This window comes from Halichoerus grypus, unplaced genomic scaffold (assembly GCF_964656455.1).
Source record: "Halichoerus grypus unplaced genomic scaffold, mHalGry1.hap1.1 HAP1_SCAFFOLD_38, whole genome shotgun sequence".
Classification (NCBI taxonomy): domain Eukaryota; kingdom Metazoa; phylum Chordata; class Mammalia; order Carnivora; family Phocidae; genus Halichoerus; species Halichoerus grypus.
Window position 1 is genome coordinate 89,430 of NW_027555004.1, and position 19,714 is coordinate 109,143.

Consider the following 19,714-nt stretch of genomic DNA (forward strand, 5'->3'; position numbering starts at 1 on the left):
TAAATTAAGAAGTTTTCCTTTTCTATTTTTTGGAATAGTTTGAGAACAGGTGTTAACTCTTCTTTAAATGTTTGGTAGAATCCCCTTGTGAAACCATCTGGTCCTGGACTTTTGTTTGCTGGGACATAGGTTAACATTCTCTTACAATCTTTTTGATTTCTGTGCTTCGGTTGTTACTTCTCCCCTTTCATTTCTAATTTTATTTACTTGAGTCCTCTCTCTCTTTTTATGAATCTGGCTAAAGGCTTATGATTTTGTTGATTTTTCAAAGAACTGGCTCCTGGTTTCACTGATTTGTTCTACTGTTTTTTTAGTTTCTACTTTATTTCTGCTCTAATCTTTATTATTTCCTACCTTCTACTGGCTTGTGGCTTTGTTTGTTGTTCTTTCTCTAGTTCCTTTAGATGTAAGGTTAGATTGGTTGTTTATTTAGGATTTTTCTGGCTTCTTGAGGTAGGCCTATATTGCTATAAACTTCCCTCTTAGAACAGCTTTTGCTATATCCCAGATTTTGGACTATTGTGTTTGCATTTTCATTTCTCTCCATGTATTTTTTATTTCCTCTTTGATTTCTTGATTTACTCATTCATTGTTTAGTAGTATGTTATTTAACCTCCATGTATTTATGTGCTTTTCATGTTTTTTCTTGTGCTTGATTTCTAGTTTCATACCATTGTGGTCAGAAAAGATGTATTTTTATAACTTCAATTTTTCTGAATTTGTTGAGACTTGTTTTGTGGCCTAATATGTGATCTATTCTGGAGAATGCTCCATGTACATTTGAAAAGAATGTGTATTCTGCTGTCTTAGGATGGAATGTTCTGACTATATCTGTTAGATCCATCTGGGCCAATATGTCATTCAAAACCACTGTTTCTTTGTTGATTTTGTTTGAATGATCTGTCTATTGATGTAAGTGAAGTGTTGAAGTACCCTACTATTATTGTATTACTATTGATCATTTTCTTTATGTTTGTTATTAACTGCTTTATGTATTTATTTGGGTGCTCCCAAGTTGGATTCATAAATATTTACAATTTTTATATCTTCTTGTTGGATTGTATTGTTTATGATCATACAGTGTCCTTTGTCCCTTTTTACAGTCCTTGTATGAAAGTCTATTTTGTCGATATAACTTGCTACTCAGGCTACCTTTTCACTTCCATTTGCATGATAGATGTTTCTCTATCCCTTCACTTTCAGTCTGCATATGTCCTTAGGCCTGAAATGAGTCTCTGGCAGGCAGCATGTAGATGGGTCTTGCTTTTTTATCCATTCTGTCATCATGTGCCATGATTGGAGCATTTAGTCCATGTACATTCAAAGTAATTATTGATATGTATGTATTTATTGCCATTTTGTTACTTGACTTATGGTTATTTTGATAGTTCCTCTCTGTTCCTTTCTTCTCTTGCTCTCTTCTTTCATGATTTGTTGGCTTTCTTTAGCAAAATATTTGGATTCCTTATTGTTTTTTTTTTAATTTATTACTTTTTTTAAAAATTTTTTTATTGTTATGTTAATCCCCATACATTACATCAGTAGTTTTAGATATAGTGTTCCATGATTCATTGTTTGTGCATAACACCCAGTGCTCCATGCAGAACGTGCCCTCCTCAATACCCATCACCAGGCTAACCCATCCTCCCACCCCCCTCCCCTCTAGAACCCTCAGTTTGTTTTTCAGAGTCCATCGTCTCTCATGGTTCTTCTCCCCCTCCGATTTCTCCCCCTTCATTCTTCCCCTCCTGCTACATTTTTCTTCTTTTTTTCTTTCTTAACATATATTGCATTATTTGTTTCAGAGGTACAGATCTGAGATTCAACAGTCTTGCACAATTCACAGCACTTACCAGAGCACATACCCTCCCCAGTGTCCATCACCCAGTCACCCCATCCCTCCCACCCCACCCCCCACTCCAGCAACCCTCAGTTTGTTTCCTGAGATTAAGAATTCCTCATATCAGTGAGGTCATATGATACATGTCTTTCTCTGTTTGACTTATTTCGCTCAGCATAATACCCTCCAGTTCCATCCACGTCGTTGCAAATGGCAAGATCTCATTCAATTTATTACTGTTTTTGACTTGTAGTTACCGTTAGGTTTATATATAACATCTTCCGCATATAGCAGTCTATGTTCAGCTAATGGTTGCTTAATTTTACTCCTCTCCTCTCCACATTTCAGATATTTGGTATCATATTTTACATCCTTTTATTTTGTGCTTCTCTTGACTGACTTTTATAGATATACTTATTTTTTTGTTGTTTTTGTACTTCCTGTTTTTTCTTACTCTTACTTATGATTTTTGTTTTCCTCTTACAAAGCCCCCCTTAGCATTTCTTGTAGGGCTGGTTTAGTGGTCATGAATTCTTTTAACTTTTGTTTGTCTGGGAAATTCCTTCTAATCTGAATGACAGCCTTGCTGGATAGAATATTCTTGGCTTCCAATTTTTCCCTTTGAGCACTTTCAATATATCATACCAGTCCCTTCTGGTCTGCAACGTTTCTGCTGAAAAATCAGCTGATAGCCTTATGGGGTTTCCTGTATATGTAACCATCTTTTTTTTTTTTACAATCTTTAAAATTCTTTCCTGGCGCACCTGGGTGGCTCGGTCGTTAAGTGTCAGCCTTTGGCTCAGGTCATGATCCCAGGATCCTGGGATTGAGCCCTGCATCGGGTTCCCTGCCTGGCGGGAAGCCTGCTTCTCCCTCTCCTACTCCCCCTGCTTGTGTTCCTGCTCTCGCTATCTCTCTCTCTGTGTCGAATAAATAAAATCTTTAAATAAAATAAAATAAAATTCTTCGTTTATCACTATTTTTTACCATTTTAATTACTATGTGTCTTGGTGTGTACCTCCTTAAGTTGAATCCTAAAGGGGGATTTCTGTGCCCCTGAATCAGGATCTCTGTTTCCCTCCCATGATGTGGGAAGTTTTCAGCTATTACTTCTTCAAATACATTTTCTGTCCCCCTTTCTCTCTTATGCTTGATGGAGTCACTGAATTTTCTAAGTCTATTCTCATTATGTAGTATTTATTTGTCTCTCACCTGTTCAGCTTGATTGCTTTCCATTACTCTATCCTCCAGGTCACTTACAGGCTCCTCTGCTTCCTGTAGCCTACTGTTTATTTATTCCATCTATTGTATTTTTTAATTTCATTTATCGAGTTCTTCACCTCTGATACGTTATTTTTTATCTCTCTCTTTTTTTTTAAAGAGTTTATTTATTTATTTGTTTGACAGAGAGAGACACAGCAAGAGAGGGAACACAAGCAGGGCGAGTGGGAGAGGGAGAAGCAGGCTTCCTGCCAAGCAGGGAGCCTGATGCAGGGCTCGATCCCAGGACCCTGGGATCATGACCTGAGCTGAAGGCAGGCACTTAATGACTGAGCCATCCAGGCACCCATTTTTTATCTCTTTGTCAAGAGTTTCACTGATGTCCTCCACCCTTTTCTGAAGTCCACTATCTTTATGAGCATTACTTTAAATTCTTTATCAAACATCTTACTTTTTTCTGTTTCACTTAATCTCCTGCTGTGATTTTGTCCTGTTTTTTCATTTGGGACATATTCCTCTGTTTCCTCATTTTGTCTATCTGTGTCAGTTTCTCTTTGTTAGGAAAGTCAGCTACACCTTCTGCTCTTGAAAGTAATGGCTTCATGAAGAAGAGGTCCTGTACTGCTCTGCAGTATAGTGTCCCCTGTTCACCAGAACCTGGCACTTCAGGGGAATCTCCTGTTTGTGTTGCTTGTGTTGTGTCTGAGTCGCTTTTTCTTTCAGTCCAGACATCTTCATTGACTCTGTATCTGTTGTGGGCTTTGCTTGCTTTCTGTGGTGTTAGTGAGACACAGGCTGCGAGCTCTGAGAAGACATCAGGTGAGCTAAGGGCTGAGGTCAGCATGCTTGGAGTGTGCCAGTCCTCAGGAGAACACATGGGCAAGGCACACTGCTAGCAGGTTAGGTAGCAAGTGTCTGCGCAGTGCTGCCCACAGGTGGCCCTGTGTTTATGCTGGGCAGCAGGGGAGGAAAATGGTGCCTGCCACCTCCTTTGTTCCCAGAGAAGTCCCCTAACACACTCAAAATCAGTATAAACATATCTTCCTCTTGTTTGTCCCAGGCACTATGCAAACTGTCATTTCTATGTTGCCTCTCTATGGGCTGCTGTATCTTTAAAGGCAGGATCCAGCTATCACTCACTCTCCCATCTTGCCCGGTGCTGAGTCAGCTGACTTTTTAAGCTCCAGACTCCAAATCCTGTGATTTATACAAACTCATGGAATTCAGCCCCTCTGGTTTTCAAAGCCAGATGTTATGGTTTGGGATCCCTAGTGTGAGAGACTGTTTTCTTTCCCCTCTCTACACCCGTAGCTCCCTCCCTCCTGTGGGCAGCTCCCAACCACTGTTTCTACCCTTGGTAACCTCTCAGATGCAGCTTTTTTTTTCTTTAAAGAGTTCATTTATTTATTTGAGAGAGAAAAAGAGAGAGGGAAAGCACAGAGGGAGAATGAGAGGGAGAAGCAAACTCCCCACTGAGCAGAGAGCCCAACATGGCACTTGATCCCAGGACCCTGAGATCATGACCTGAGCTGAAGGCAGACACTTAACTGACTGAGCCCCCCAGGCACCCCCTCAGATGCAGCTTCTTTACATTTAGTTGTGGAGTTTGTTCTGCCCATCTTTGGATTGCCCTCTAGTGTATTTACACGGATGTGAGTGATATCTAGTTGTCAACATGGGATGGGGTGAACTTAGGGTCCTGCTACTCCACCATCTTCCCAAGCTTCCCAACAATGCACGTATTTTAAAATCAAATTAACCAAGTAAAATACAGCATAACACTTTTATGATGCGCCCTTTTAACTTAAGTTACCACTTTTTAAAGATATTACACACCTTGAAGTTTTTTCAAACAAAAAAGCAGGTGAAATATTTACTTGGGTCTACTAGTTGATCAAAAAATTCTATTTTTTTGTCTAAATTCTACTAATAGTTACAATTGAATGAGGTTCTCATTTTTCAGTATAAAGTTATATCTCATGTCACTTTGAGTCATAAAATAGCTGCAATGCAATATTAGGTCATATAAAGATATTCAGGGAAATGGAGGAAACTAAAGACTGAGAATCATAAAATGGTCAAGATTCCATGCATTCTCACATAATTTCATTAGAAAACCTTAAACTCAATATTATTCTAATCTAGTTATTTCTCTTCTGAAAAACCTAATATCTGGGAGAAGACACTATTCTTATCTCATCAAAACTGGAGTATTTTTTTCCCAGACAATGCGAAAGAAAAGAAAGAAAAGAAAAGAAAAGAAAAGAAAAGAAAAAAAGAGTTGCTACCATTAGATATCATTCAATCAGTATCCTTTACTAGTTTTCCATTTTTGCTGTTTGTACCTTCACTATGAGTCATTGCTCTTATAAAGAATAACTAAGCTTTCTTAAGAGAACTCTACCTGCTGAACTTTCAGAAAATACCATAAAATGCAGACAAAAACAAGGGATCAGTAATACTACACTAAGGTTCTGGAACATGGGACCTATGACAAATAGAATAAGAAAATGTAAACACTCAGAAAAGAGAGGTGAAACAAGCTATTACTATCAACAACTGTATCCCATCTCATTCGGACAAACTTGGTAAAATATCTAGCTTATTAAATCATAAAGGGCATGTAATGAGATTGTCACAAGGTGGCAACTGTGCAGTCTCAGTAGCTGTTATTCCAAAAGAATTTGGTTCTTAATCATGGGTGTGCATGGAGAGTTCAAGGTCTGTACTACTGTTCTTTATAAACAAGACAAAAACTATGTTAGAACAGATAAAATCATCTCTCTCACACTGTTCATAACACTGTTTCTCTTTTGGCCAGGACTGACCATCTCAGATTAGAGGTCACTTCCTTGGAGAAACTGTCCCCGCCCAAGCTGCAGTGAGTTAGCAATCCTTCCCTTGTGCTATCAAAGCCCAATGAGTCCCCAATAGCAGAAGCACCTTATTAGTAGTTTGCATCCCCCATTAAACTGTGGGTCTGTGAGACTCTATACATCTTTTGCTATTACGCCCCAGGGACTGGCACATAGTAAAAATTTAATTAATACATACTGAATGATCAAATATAGTAATAATGAGCATTTTCTGAACATTTACTATATGACAGGACAGTACAGAGGATTAAATCATTTAATCCTCATAGCAACACTACGAAGTAAGTAGGTGCCATCATTTCCGTGAGAGTTAGCATGAAAAAGCATTTGACCACATCCAAAAACGATTACTTGGACCCAAAAAACTGTCTGACTCTAAAGCCTGGGCTCTTAATCACTAAGCTGCCTATACACTTCTAAGTATTAAACTATGTTGATGCAGGTTTGGTATACCATAAGGCTCCTGAACTGGTTCCCAGCCTTTGACTCTATCCTTGACTCTATCTGTTCTCATAACTTCTACTAACTTAGCAAGAATTAATAACCATTTTTTTCCAGAATATTTTCCTATAATACAGAGTAAATTCTAAGTGCAAATAGTTATCCAGCCCCTTATTTTGAGTGGATTTGACGAAGAGACACAAAAATATCGGATACATTTTGAGTTTCTGTAAGGATTCTGGGAGCCTATGGAGAGACACGGGAAAAGGCAAAGTTTTCTCTTTAGGAAAACCAACTTTTGGTTTTGTTATAAACTTTTGACATAACATAGAATCTTCACATTCAATGCAACAACAACAAAAAGTTATTTTCTGAAATGTTTCATGATCTTTCAATGAAAAATATAATATGAAAAAATTACCGCTGTGTATTATGACTTAGTTACTGTTACCACAGAGTTTCCACAACCAAAGATACTCTTATTCACACAGGGGACTCAATTTGTCCCCTCCCAAACTAGCTTCCTTGCACACCATCTGATTTTCTGTTAATAGCACCTTTTTTCATGTACTTAGGTTTTCAAAACTTGGCTCGTAGCAAGGATTGGAGGGAAAGAGGAAGAAGGAAAATATCAATCAGTAGGTCTTCATTTCCTTCGACACCAGTCTCAACTTTGCCTCTTTCTCTTTAATCCTCCACTGTCGCTAAATCCCAGTCCTTATCACTTCATCTTTCTTCCTTCTGATTCTTTTTCACAATGTCTGTCCCAAATACTGTGGCCAGACTAATCTTTCTGAAACAATGTCAACTACCCTGCTCAAAACCCTTTAGTGGCTCTCTACTGCCCATCTTATCAAATTCAAATTTGTCTTCTTTTTTTTCTGTTTAGGTCTTCCAAAATCTGGCCCTGCTCTGACCATCATTTAAAAAATCAAAAAACCCCACAAAACCTTATGATCCCTAAAATAAGCTTTTCATACCAATTAAGTTGATTTTCCCACTCTTACCTCATATTTCATGTTTATAATTTTCATACTTTTGCTAACATTCACTTCTACCCAGAAGGTTCCTCCTCTTCCCTTCTAGTTCTCTAAAGCTATCCTTCAAGTGCAGTTTAAGGCTTATCCCCATAAGAATAATAATAACAGTAATAGCCAACATTTCTTGAGCACTATGTGCCATGCACAGTTCTAAACACTTTTCATGCATTAACTCATTTGATCCTCAAAATAACCTAAAAAAGATAGTCATATGAAATCTTCTAGCATACCGAAGGCTACCCTAATTTTTCCCTCCTATATTTATAATAAATACTCCACACCTAATCTTCACTAAGCATCTACTATATGTACTTAGGAGAATAAAAGAGGCAACATTTATAATACAAACTGGAAGAGCATTAGGTTTCAAGTAAGTATATGCAGTCACTGTGTGACATTAAATTAGTTAAGTATTCTAAGCCTCACGTCACATGGGCATAAAAATACCCATCTCACAGAACTGCTGTGAAAATTTTCTAATCTATGTGAAAATGCTTGGTGAACTGTAAAATACAATGGAAGTGCTGCCAACCAACTTTTCTACACTATCTACTACTATCGGCCAATAACTATGGCAAGAGATGGCATACAGGGTGAAAAGCAGATTCTAGTGACTCTAGTGAAGCTTATGATTCAAAATGTGTCTGACATGAGCCCTGTCCTAATGAAGCCCATAATGTGGTACCACACAATTCAGTATTTAATTTTGCAGTAATTATTCACATGTAGCTTTGTTTTTCCAATGTTCCTTGAAGAGAGAGTTCTTCTAATTCTTTCCTAACACCCAGTGATATGAGGCACACAATAGGTCCCAAAAGCAGTTGTTGATTTTTTTTTTTTCAAAGATTTCACTTATTCATTTGACAGAGAGAGACACAGTGAGAGAGGGAACACAAGCAGGGGGAGTGGGAGAGGGAGAAGCAGGCTTCCCGCTGAGCAGGGAGCCCGATGTGGGGCTTGATCCCAGAACCCTGGGATCACGACCTGAGCCGAAGGCAGACGCTTAACGACTGAGCCACCCAGGCACCTCCAAAAACAGTTGTTGATTGACTGATTTTTAGGGGGAAAGAAATCCAATAAATTAGACTCTTTTAATAAAATATCGTAAAAGTGACTGTGACTCCTGCAATGATTTTGGGCTAGAAAACTGAGTCGATAAACATCTATTGTAATTATGCGCAATAATATTACTTTTTGAAAAAGTTAACTTGCAAATTCTCTCTTAACATAAGGTAAATAAACTACTTACCTAAGAGCAGAGAATGTAAATCCTTTCAAACCATCTTTGCACCTAAAACAATAAAAATTATGATAAAGTAACAATTTTTGAGATATAAAGTAGTATATTAAGTAGCTATTAAAATTTATTCTGAAACAGATGACTTTTATTTTTAAATTTTTTTTTATTTTTTTAAAGATTTTATTTATTTATTTGACAGAGAGAGAGAGACAGCGAGAGAGGGAACACAAGCAGGGGGAGAGGGAGAGGGAGAAGCAGGCTTCCCCCCGAGCAGGGAGCCCGATGTGGGGCTCAATCCCAGGACCCTGGGATCGACCTGAGCCGAAGGCAGATGCTTATCGACTGAGCCACCCAGGCGCCCCTGAAACAGATTACTTTTAAAAGGTGAAACTTTTAGGACAGTGATCTGAGCAGTACAAATGCAACAAACAAGCAAGCCATCTTACACAGGATGATTAAAATTTCCTATGTCAAATTAACATAATTTAAGGCTCAACTCTCCTATTTGCAGGTGGAAGAGAGATTTAAGTATATCTTCTAAGGGCTCCATGTGGACTTAAAATGAAGGCTCAGAGTGGAATATTCATTTTACCCAATCCCTGGGGGAGCAAATTGTTGAGAAGAAAAGGCCACATACACCTGCTGGGTATTATGAATAGATCAATTCAAGGTCCTGACTTCTCCCTACTTATTAATTCAGTGAATGCAGAGCAATGTAGAGCTGGCAGGCACAAAAAGGCTTCAAGTTTAGTTCAACAGTTTTAACTTTTGAGTAAGCCCAATCAGAATGGATAACATAGCAATGGGAACAGAGTGGGGGTAAGGGGAGGGCACAGAGGCAGGAGTTCAAATAATATTTATTGAGTATTTACTATTGCTGGGCATTGTTTTGGGCACTTTATATGTGTTGTCTCATTTAATTATATCACACCTCTATGAATAAGTATTTCTCTATTCTATAGCTGGGCAGAGGCCCCCTCCCCCAAAACGGGCAACTTCCAAGAGGTCACAAAATAAATAATAGTCGGAATTCAGGAAAAAAAAGTTCCTCTGACTTAAAAACTGTGGTTTTCTCTTATACCTCCTTCTGAAATAGTGTATTCCTTTTAACTGGGGGAAGGTTCAAACTGCATGACAATTAAAAAAAGATTCTCAGATCTGCAAAAAATATTTAAACAAGATTTTAAAATGGGGACATTACTATACTAGTCTTAATGGCCTGCTTTATAAGTATGATCAAGTTACTAAAGAATTGTTGTATATCTAGTATCAGAATCCTTTGGAGAAACTATAGAGATTGGTGATACAATGATGCTCAAATGTATGTTAATTTTAGACACTGGATATTCTTGGATAAAAAGTACAGCCTCAAATCTAATTGGGCAACTCTCTCAGTATACCTTTTATATGAAAGGTCACAAAGGAAATGCATAAAAATATAAGAAGTCCTTCTGAACAAGTCTAAATGTAGATATTTTTACTGGGGTACACACGGAATCTCAGAAAAGAATTTAATTCGTGTGCATAGATCTTTTAAAACACTTAAGAATTCATTTTAATTAAGAAACATGATCTACTTTGCGATCATGTTAACAGTGAGAAATGTAATCACAGAATTTAGCTAACATACTACATAATTACTCACCCCACACAGAATGAGGGTAAAGGCAAAAGAATTCATATGTTAAGCTAAAAATATGCATGAGAAAATTATAGCATTAACATTCTTAAACTTATCTTTTTTCCATCTGAAGTGTTTCTCAGTAATTTAAAACCCATAATTGGGCAATTTCTAGATAGGTGGGGTGGTGAGCGGGTTAGGCTAGGCGTCTACTGACTGGAAAACAGAAAGCAGCAGATTGATTAAAGATTATATACAAGTGGGAACAAATTTTGGCTTTGGTATGCTATTGTTAAGAGATAGCCATTTATCTTTGTGCAATGCTGAATAGATAAAGGATTCTGACAACTTGGTCTAGTCAGGATTGCATATTTGTGACCTTAAACAATAAATCTAATTGCAGACCAAACATCAAAAAGTAGCTTTCAAATAAAAAAGGGCATGTACAAATGAATTTGCAATTTCATTATGATGGAAGTTTGGTTCTTTCAGCAGAACCCTGTGGGAAGCACTTCATATTGATAAAGTCTTAGCCTGAATTCAAAAGGGGCTATTCTTCTTTCCATTCATGTGTATAAGGTCTGTTAATGTAATTGAGGGTCAGATGTCTATGTCAAAAGAACAAAAAAGTAATTATTCCCCTAAAAAGAATCTTTAAAATAATAATATCGCCCTGCATTTTGATACCAAGAGTATTGTCTGAGCCTTAGCCTAACTATGAAACACTATCGTAATCTGAGTTAAATGTAAAAAGTATGGTATGCACAGAAAGATTTATACAGAACAGACCCCATTAGAAGGGGCCTCACTATTTAACAGATCCAGTTATTATAATGCAAATCAAATTACTTTCTACATTCATGTCTTAAGGCTCACTGATTTCCTCAACAAATACTGACTGAATGCCTACTATGTGTAAGCACTAGTTTCAGATCTAAGGAGGTAACAGCGGACAATACAGAATCTCTGTTTCCATACAGGTGACATTCTGGGCCAGGGAAAGGTACGAGGAAAACAAGTAAATATATCTGGTGGTGATAAGTGCTATGGCAAAACACGACGCAGGGGAAGAGGAGAAACAGATGTGGTCGGGCCTTCTTATCTTAGGTAGTGTAATCCAGAAGGGCCTCTCCAAGAAGGTGAAATTTGATGATGTGATCAGAAGCCTTACAGGATGGAGGGAAGAGTATCTGATTGAAGGAAGAGCAAGCACAAAGCTCCTGACTAGGAGTTTTCGTGGCACTGAAGGAGAACAGCAAAGTAGATTACTGTAGCTGGAACAAAAGAGGGGAGGGAAGCCGTGGTAGGAAAGGAGGTCACAGTCACAGTGGAGGAGGGAAGGAGTGGTCCAAAGTTCTTGGTAGGGCCCTTTAGGCATGGTAAAAAAAAAAAACCAAAACAAAACCTCAGCAGAAGAGTGACAAAGACCTGTCTTAGATTTTAAGATAATCTTTGGTTGCTCATTGGAAAACAAACCACAGGAAGGCAAGGTTAACAGCAAAGAGGCGAGGGGTGCCTGGGTGGCTCAGGCGGTTAAGCGTCTGCCTTCAGCTCAGGTCATGATCTCAGGTCCTGGGATGGAGCCCCAGCTCCCAGCTCAGCGGGGAGTCTGCTTCTCCCTCTACCTCTGCCTCTCCCTCTGTTTGTGCTCTCTCTCTGTCTCTCAAATGAATAAAATCTTAAAAAAAAAAAAAAACCAGCAAAGAGGTGAATTAGGAGGGGAAAGACGATTGTGGCTTGACTAGGTCATTAAGTGGTAGAGGTAGAGAAAAGTGGTAAGACTCCAAAGGTATTTCAAAAATAGAGTTGGTGGAATTCCTTGATGGTACAAGAGAAAGAGAAAATTTACAAATTATTAAAATATTTTTGATTTGAGCAAGCAAAAGGATAAAACGTCCGTTTACTGAAGTGAGGAAGACTACGGGAAGAACAGGTTTGAGGAGAAAATCAGTTTTATTTCGGACATGGTAAGTTTGAGATGACTGTTACCTACAAATGGAAATGTTAATGAAACAAGTGGCTGCTGTACAGGTTTGGGGGTCAAGGAAGAGGGGTGATTCATCTATAAGTAGAACTTAAATCCACAGTACAATCATCTAGGAAATAAGTGCCAATAGAGAAAATACCCAGGGACTGAGTGTATTTTATTTCTCTATTATTTTATAGTGCAGAAAATCTGTTCCATAGGAAAAAAACAAAAAACAAAGTCATTTCTCTTCCTAAAGAAATTGTTCTCTAATACAAAGTCTCATTTTTATTTTTGAGCGTGCATAAATATAATGCCTATAACTCATGTACACACAGACTTTTCTATTAGTTAGCCTATAAATGGCATAAATATCTAGTAAGAGTCAATCGTAGTTACTAATCTCTACATTTGCAAGGTTATGTGCAAGGTTCAGGAAAGAGGAGGAGGAAAAAGTGCAGCACCATATCAAACAACTTAGGTGATACACAACTTATTAGAGAGGTTCAGGCTGGAATTATACACTGTGGAGAAGAAAGTATAAAGTTTAATACTGTTATTAGAATAATATACTTGGTCAAATGCCAATGAGAGGGGGAACCCACAAACACAATTTTTTTTTAAAATTGTAAGTGTAAATGATAGTTAAAAAAACAAAACAAAACAATTTGCCCACAAAGATTCTTTGTCTCACGCTTAATTTCCATGAAATTATTTCCAGGAGATACTTTTATTTTTATTACCAAATTACACCAGCAGATGTCACTAGTAAACCATTTTTTGAAGAGTTTGTAGCTCTGTGAGGTGATTTATCATTTTTTGCATGTTTTCCCTTAAAAACACATTTACTGACATTTGAAATGTTGTTAATCTTAGCTACATTGCATTAAATTCCCACAAGTAAATATCGTCATATTAGACTTTTAATTACAGCTGATGTTCATTCCTATCATTCTATACAGTTATGAAATCTTTAAGAACACCCCAGCATTTGACACCAACATAAAATCTGATATGTACATGTGCTATATCATTATGGTCTCTATTAAGCTGAAAACAATGAAAACTATTTTGTTTCCCACTTTTTTTATTTGGTAAACATAATGGAATATAAAAGATGTAGTACTCAATAAATCTTTAAAATATTTCTTGAAGGCAGTGCATGCTACAGTGGAAAAGACTCTTGATTTGAATGATTCACAGTCATAACTTCACTACCAACCTGGAGTAAATCATTTAACTTTAGGGTTCAATTTTGTTGTCTGTTAAACAAGAGCCTGGAAGTAAATTACCTTCATAATTGACTGACTGAATGTCTTCTAATTCTGAAATTCTACCAATTATTTTATCATTTTATTTACTGCTAGTGTTATTAGAAATCACAATAGAAAAATAGAATGAATTATTCTGTCACTAGTAACATAAACAAAAAATTGATCTCACCATCGAGAATAAAAAAGTTTTTTAAAAACCATACAAAAAACCCCCCTGAATTTGCCTTGAGATTACTGGCCTGCTACTAATATTATTACATTTGCTTATTGTTTTGTAATACTTACTGATGTGGAACTTATTCCTGCAAAGGTTCAAAGGGAACCTTTTCTTTTTTAACTTTAAGATTACAAGACCAACTATTGGATTAGTCTGCTATAGAAAGACCTGATAAGAAACACCATCAAATAAAAGAAGGAATTCTATAGATATAATCTCAATAATGATTAAATGTTACATTATTATCTATATTAAATATCAATGCTGAAATATAATTAATGAGAAAACGTAAAAATGTTGTTTATATACATATGAAAAAGTGGTCAAAAAGAAATATCTGAAACCCTTGATAGTAGGCTACCTAATGAAGTCGAATGGGTTAAGATGCATGAAAAGAACATAACCTTTTACTCTCTATTTATATATTACTAAAAATTTTTTTACAAGTATATATTTATATATTGTGTAGTTTCATTTAAAACATCAATACTTGAGTACTTAGGAACAGATTAAACAGTGCAAATTATTCATCTCTATTTCACCCCCACAATGGCAGAGAATGTAAACTCAAAGTAGTCAACTTCACTGTTGTAAAAGTTTTGTAAAATTACTAACTAAAGTAGATAGTTTAGATTAAAATTTTCAGAAACTATATCCCCAATCAACATGGATAATTAGGTGACTACAAGGATTAAAAAAAGAAAGAAAGAAAGAAACATGCATTAAGTATCAATTTCAGAGTTCTGTCCATTTTTAATCACTGAATTGATTAAAAGGAAACTCAAATATTGATTAAATATTACATCATCTATCTTTATTCGCTCAACAGTCATTTCTTTATTGGGCAGCTAATACACAGAAAACACTGTATTGCTTATTTCTTGAGGAAGGGAAAGATAAATTATATGCCATCTCTGACCATTAAAAAAAAGGTATATGCAAAGCTCTGTGTTTGTTTCTCATAAGAATAAAAATAACCTTGACTAAAAGTTATAACCTTGACTACAAGTTATGACACAAAATTTCTTGTATCAGTAGTGCTTCTCAAGAGTTTAATTACTCTGCCGTGCTTTATATTTATAATTCAGCTTCAAATTTCTTTGTCCAGTCTTTTTCTTCATTTATCTTCTTAAATTATTTGATTTGAGAAAAGCAGTACATGCAAAACCATAATTAACGATGCTAAAAGACTGGCAATAAATAGAGATGAATTAGATTTAAAATAGTTGAGTACATTGATAAGCCTTAAAATATTCTATTCTGTTGATTATATTGTAATCACCTAAGTCACTCAGTATCAAAAACAAGTTACATTATTATATGTGAACAAAATTATTTAAAACAGAAAATGCTTAAAGTTCAGGCATATAGAAGGTATAAAAAGAATGACATATAAAGTTAATTATAAATAATAGTTACAGATAATAGCTGAATCAAAATCAAAGTTTTGATTTGTCTAATTATTACTGGTATTAAAAACATAAATATATTTGGAGTGAATATGACTGAAAAGTTTAATGTGAAAGTTAAAAAAGGAACTAGAATGCCTATTTAAATGCTTCAAATTTGTGACTCGTTGTATTTATTATAAAGAAAACTCATGCAATTTTATATAGTTTTTTTTTTTAAATGAAAGAAAAAGTCCATGATTTTACTGAAATGTTTTAATACACTTGGGCACCCTGGGTGGCTCAGTGGGTTAAGCATCCAACTCTTGATTTCAGCTTGGGTCATCAGGGTTGTGAGATCGAGGCCTGCGGGCAGGCTCCTCGCTGGGCATGGAGCCTGCTTAAAATTCTCTCTGGCCCTCTGCCCCTCCCAGCCACCCCACCCCCGCCCCCGCTCATGCACACTCGCATGCGTTCTCTCTCTCTCTCAAAAAAAAAAAAAAAGTTTTAGTATAGCATTGGAAGATCTTAAAATCATATATCCTAAACCAATACAGCATTGAAAATGACATATTCCTGAATCTAGTTGACTTCTAAAAAAGGAAGGTTATAGTATATCCATAAGTTGATTAATATATTTATGTTAGAGACTGAGCAGCCCTGGTATATTCTTATTTCTCTGGCTCCCTTTTCTGGCTAGATATATGCCAAGTCTAGCCCATTCAGCAGAGTTGGACAGGATTAATGTATTTGGTGGTTTCCTAATGTTAATGAAAATGTCAATGTTTCCACAAGGGATGTGCAAGTTCTGGGATTAGGCTGCTCTTGAGGCCATCTGCATCATCTTTGTTGAACTCAACTTAAAGTTAAATTTTTCTTATTTTGTTTTGAAAACTCACATAAAAGAATAAACCACTTTTTCTAATTAATTTTCCTAATCCATTTTCAAGTGTAGAAACTCATCTAAGTACTCAGTTATAAATTAGTAACTGAAACTTGATCAACAACTATAGAATTTTGGTTGACACCTGTTTATCATAAGAATAACAAAAAAAGATCGACATGGAATTAATTCCAGCCTTTTGTTTTCGTTTTGTTTAAAAAAACAAACAAACAAAAAGAACACTTCACTGTCTCAATCACATAGCATGCTCCAATAGCTTGAATCAACAATTTCAATTTACTACTCAGAACTTGGGGTGCTCAATTAAAATACATTCATTGCTTACATACACACAAGAGACTTTTTCTCTTAGATCTAATATTATTTGACTAATAGACTGAGAGAGCTCAGTTTCAGTCTGCATATGGCACTGTATATGAGAAAGCAAAATAACTAATGTTATGTTCCTATCTTAAGAACCTCATACAAAAATCTGAAGTCGGAATAGCAACAAATCAAGAAATTTGAGGACGATTATTTTCTTTGCTTCATGAACACATTATATGTCTTCAAACTAATTTTCAATTGGATTTCTTTAAATATAAGTGAATTCTCCAAGAGCATCAAAAATGTTATTTTTGATTCTGGCAAATATTTTACAGTACTTTATTTCATATGGAATGGAACACTGGTGTTTAGCTTTGTTCTCAAGAACCTAAGGGACGTTACTGAAGCAGGCAGCAGTTACGGGTAATCAAGTGTGTTTGTAAGTCCCCAGATGATTATTGTGCACTTTTTCTGGTGTGTCCTAAATATGAACCAAGAATCACCTACAGAATGTTTCTAAAAGAAATGCTAATTAGGATGAATTTCCCTCCCAAAATGAAACAGTAATAGCAATACTAGTCAAGCTTTAAAATACTTGTAAAAGGAGTAGATTTGAGTTGTATTGGACCTAACATGAAAGGCCTGTTTGCAGTTGCTGAGGAAATGGCATGTGTTTAGACCTGACAAATTAACTAGAGGCAAAAGCCAAATTTAAGATCAAAATGGTGTTTTATGTAAATCCAAGGAAAAACTTTGCAAGTTCCTTAAGATCATGGCATTGCAATAGCCACAAATTATTTACATTAAACAGAATTATAACCACAATTCTGAACCAATCCATTTTTTAAAGACTTCAAGACTGGCAAGTATTTTCATTTTTTCTCCCTCCCATAATGGTTGTAAAAGATTAAAACAAATGTTTTCAATTATACAGAATCTTTGAATCAACATTAATTTGTTTTCAAATGCATGTTGGTATCTATGTCATTAAAATAATAATGGCAATTGGTTTTCATACTGAACAAAATAAGCAGCTATTTGAAACTATAACATTAGGCCATGCTTTTTCATAAGTTTATGCTTATTCAGTATCAAAGTTCAAATCTAAAAATAAAATACGCCATCTATAGGTAATGGAGTAAAAACAAAATTTTGGAAGCTTTTAGAAAACTATTTTCTGATTGAGCACTACAGAGTATCCTAACTCTAAAAGAAATACATTTATTTCAAATACTGCAGCGTACTTCATGCATCTCAAAGATTATGAACTTAATTTGTGGTATGTATAATAGAAATTGGGCAAGTTAACACATACCGGAATTTTGTTGGCCGAAAGTATTAGAAAAATGGAATACTGGAACCTGAGAGAATTATATTTTACAAATTAAGAAACCAAGGCCCAAAGAGGTTAAGTGATCTCCCTGAAAACAGTTTGTTCCTAGACACCCTCACACAACACTAAAATCATTCTACATCCCAGTCAACTCCCTTTCTGCCTGCTGAGGTCTCCCTGTGGAGGAGAAATACCACAGAGAAGCAGTGGGACCTTGGGCCATAGAAAAGAAACCACAAAACATGTGAACACAGAGAGCAATGCTCTTCCAACTAGTTCTATGCAAAGACTTTACACAGGACTGAAGCGCATGGAACCAATTTCCATTTCCTCACTTCCACATGTCTCCTAGCTAAACCTGATGTACTGGGGAGTGTCCTTTGGTCAAGACTCCATGCTGGCCTCTCTCACCCACTTCCTCTTCGACAATAGCTATTATTCACAGCAGTCTCTCCAGGACTTCCTGGACAATCATAAGGCCTACCCTTGGTATTAATTTGCCACCTTTAGCAACAAAAACTCCCAAAGCACCTCAATGTAAACATGAATACAAAAAACAGTACTGAACTGAAGCTTCACTGTATTTCATTACAGACCAAGTTAGAAACTGGACTTCTGAAAGAGACTCTCCTTTATCTGTCTCTCAGTAGCGAACTCTATTAGTGTTACGTTCAGATGCATTTCACACTTTCTCACCTCTCTCATTTTGGTCATCCGTGGTCCTTCCATATGCAATGACCTCTTTAACTACCCTCCTTTTTTGAGAGAATTCCTACTAAGTCCATCAGGATGGCATTTCCTCCCACAATCAGATGTGACTGTTTCTTTCTCAAATTCCCTTTGCTCTTTGTATATTTTTAGCACCTTTTATTTGAATCTGACTAATATGATAGTAATTTCCATGGTTATCTAATCCACTCTACCAAATTTAGGGTTTCTTACGACATTTTGTGTGTCCATATTCCACAAATCAAAGGAGCATTTTACAGAGTTTACTTCTTTATTAATGAAGTTGGGAAATATTCCGCATTTTGTTGCTGTAATATTTATTAAGTAATTAGAGTATCCAGGAATATGAATTCACGGGCTGTATCAGGAAAGGTGAGTTCTCAAAGTGCGGGCTCTGAAGCACCTCAGCATCTGATGGTAACTTGTGAGAAATGCAAATTCTTGGTCCCCACCCCAGACCTACTGAATTCAGAAACTCTAAGGGGCCCAACAGTGTAAAACCTGTACAATCGCCTTTTAACAGAATCTTCACGTGATTCTAATGCATGCTCAAGTTGGACAACCACTGGGTGAGGTTACGTTGCCGTAATAAAATTTCAATGGCTTTCAACATTTTTTTTTTCTTGCTCATGTTACATGTCAAACAAGGGTTGGCAATGGCTCGTCTTATAGGTCATTTTTATTTCAGACGTTAGGGTGAGGAAGAAGCATCTATCAGATCTGCTGGTTGTCAGAGCAGAGAAGAAAAGAGAATATAGGACACTATGTTCTGACTCAAAACTTCTGCTCATAAGTAAACATAAATCATTTCCACTCTTATTTTATTAGTCAAGGCAAAGCTAAGGCCTGGCATGAGGCCAATAGGATAGGGAGGAGCAGCAAAGGTTTCTGAACAATAACACAGTCTACCATACGGGCCAGGTATATTATTCTTGAAGATCAATTGTATTTGTTTATTACATTTAAGGAAATTCAAAGCACAATTCCCCCTTTCCTCCCAAATCCTACCATCATTTAGTTTTTTTCACAGTAACTTTAATATCTCACTTTAAATAATCCTAAAATCTTTTGGTATTGGTTTCAGAAATAGGCTTATCTAAAACATACTAATTAGTATTTTACATATATGCATAAACGTGTGTGTGTGTATGTGTTCTAGGCTCCATTTTTTCCTATTTATTAAAGCATTCAGGAAGTTAACATTGTTCAATTATGTATCCCAAGTGCCTACAGCAATGCATAACATATTAGTCACTCAAAAGATATATGTTGAAAGAGAGAAATTTTTATCTGTGTAGTAACTGATAACATCATACTT

At 36.2% G+C, this 19,714-nt stretch overlaps 1 long non-coding RNA gene across 1 annotated transcript in view; it reads right to left on the minus strand.

Moving 5' to 3' along the window:
- The window catches only part of LOC144380672 (uncharacterized), a 73,244-nt gene that overhangs the window by 2,967 nt on the left and 50,563 nt on the right, over nt 1–19,714 (minus strand). Inside the window, exon 2 of the long non-coding RNA XR_013444885.1 lies at nt 8,668–8,709. This is a non-coding gene — a long non-coding RNA (uncharacterized LOC144380672). The remainder of the gene's footprint in view (nt 1–8,667; nt 8,710–19,714) is intronic.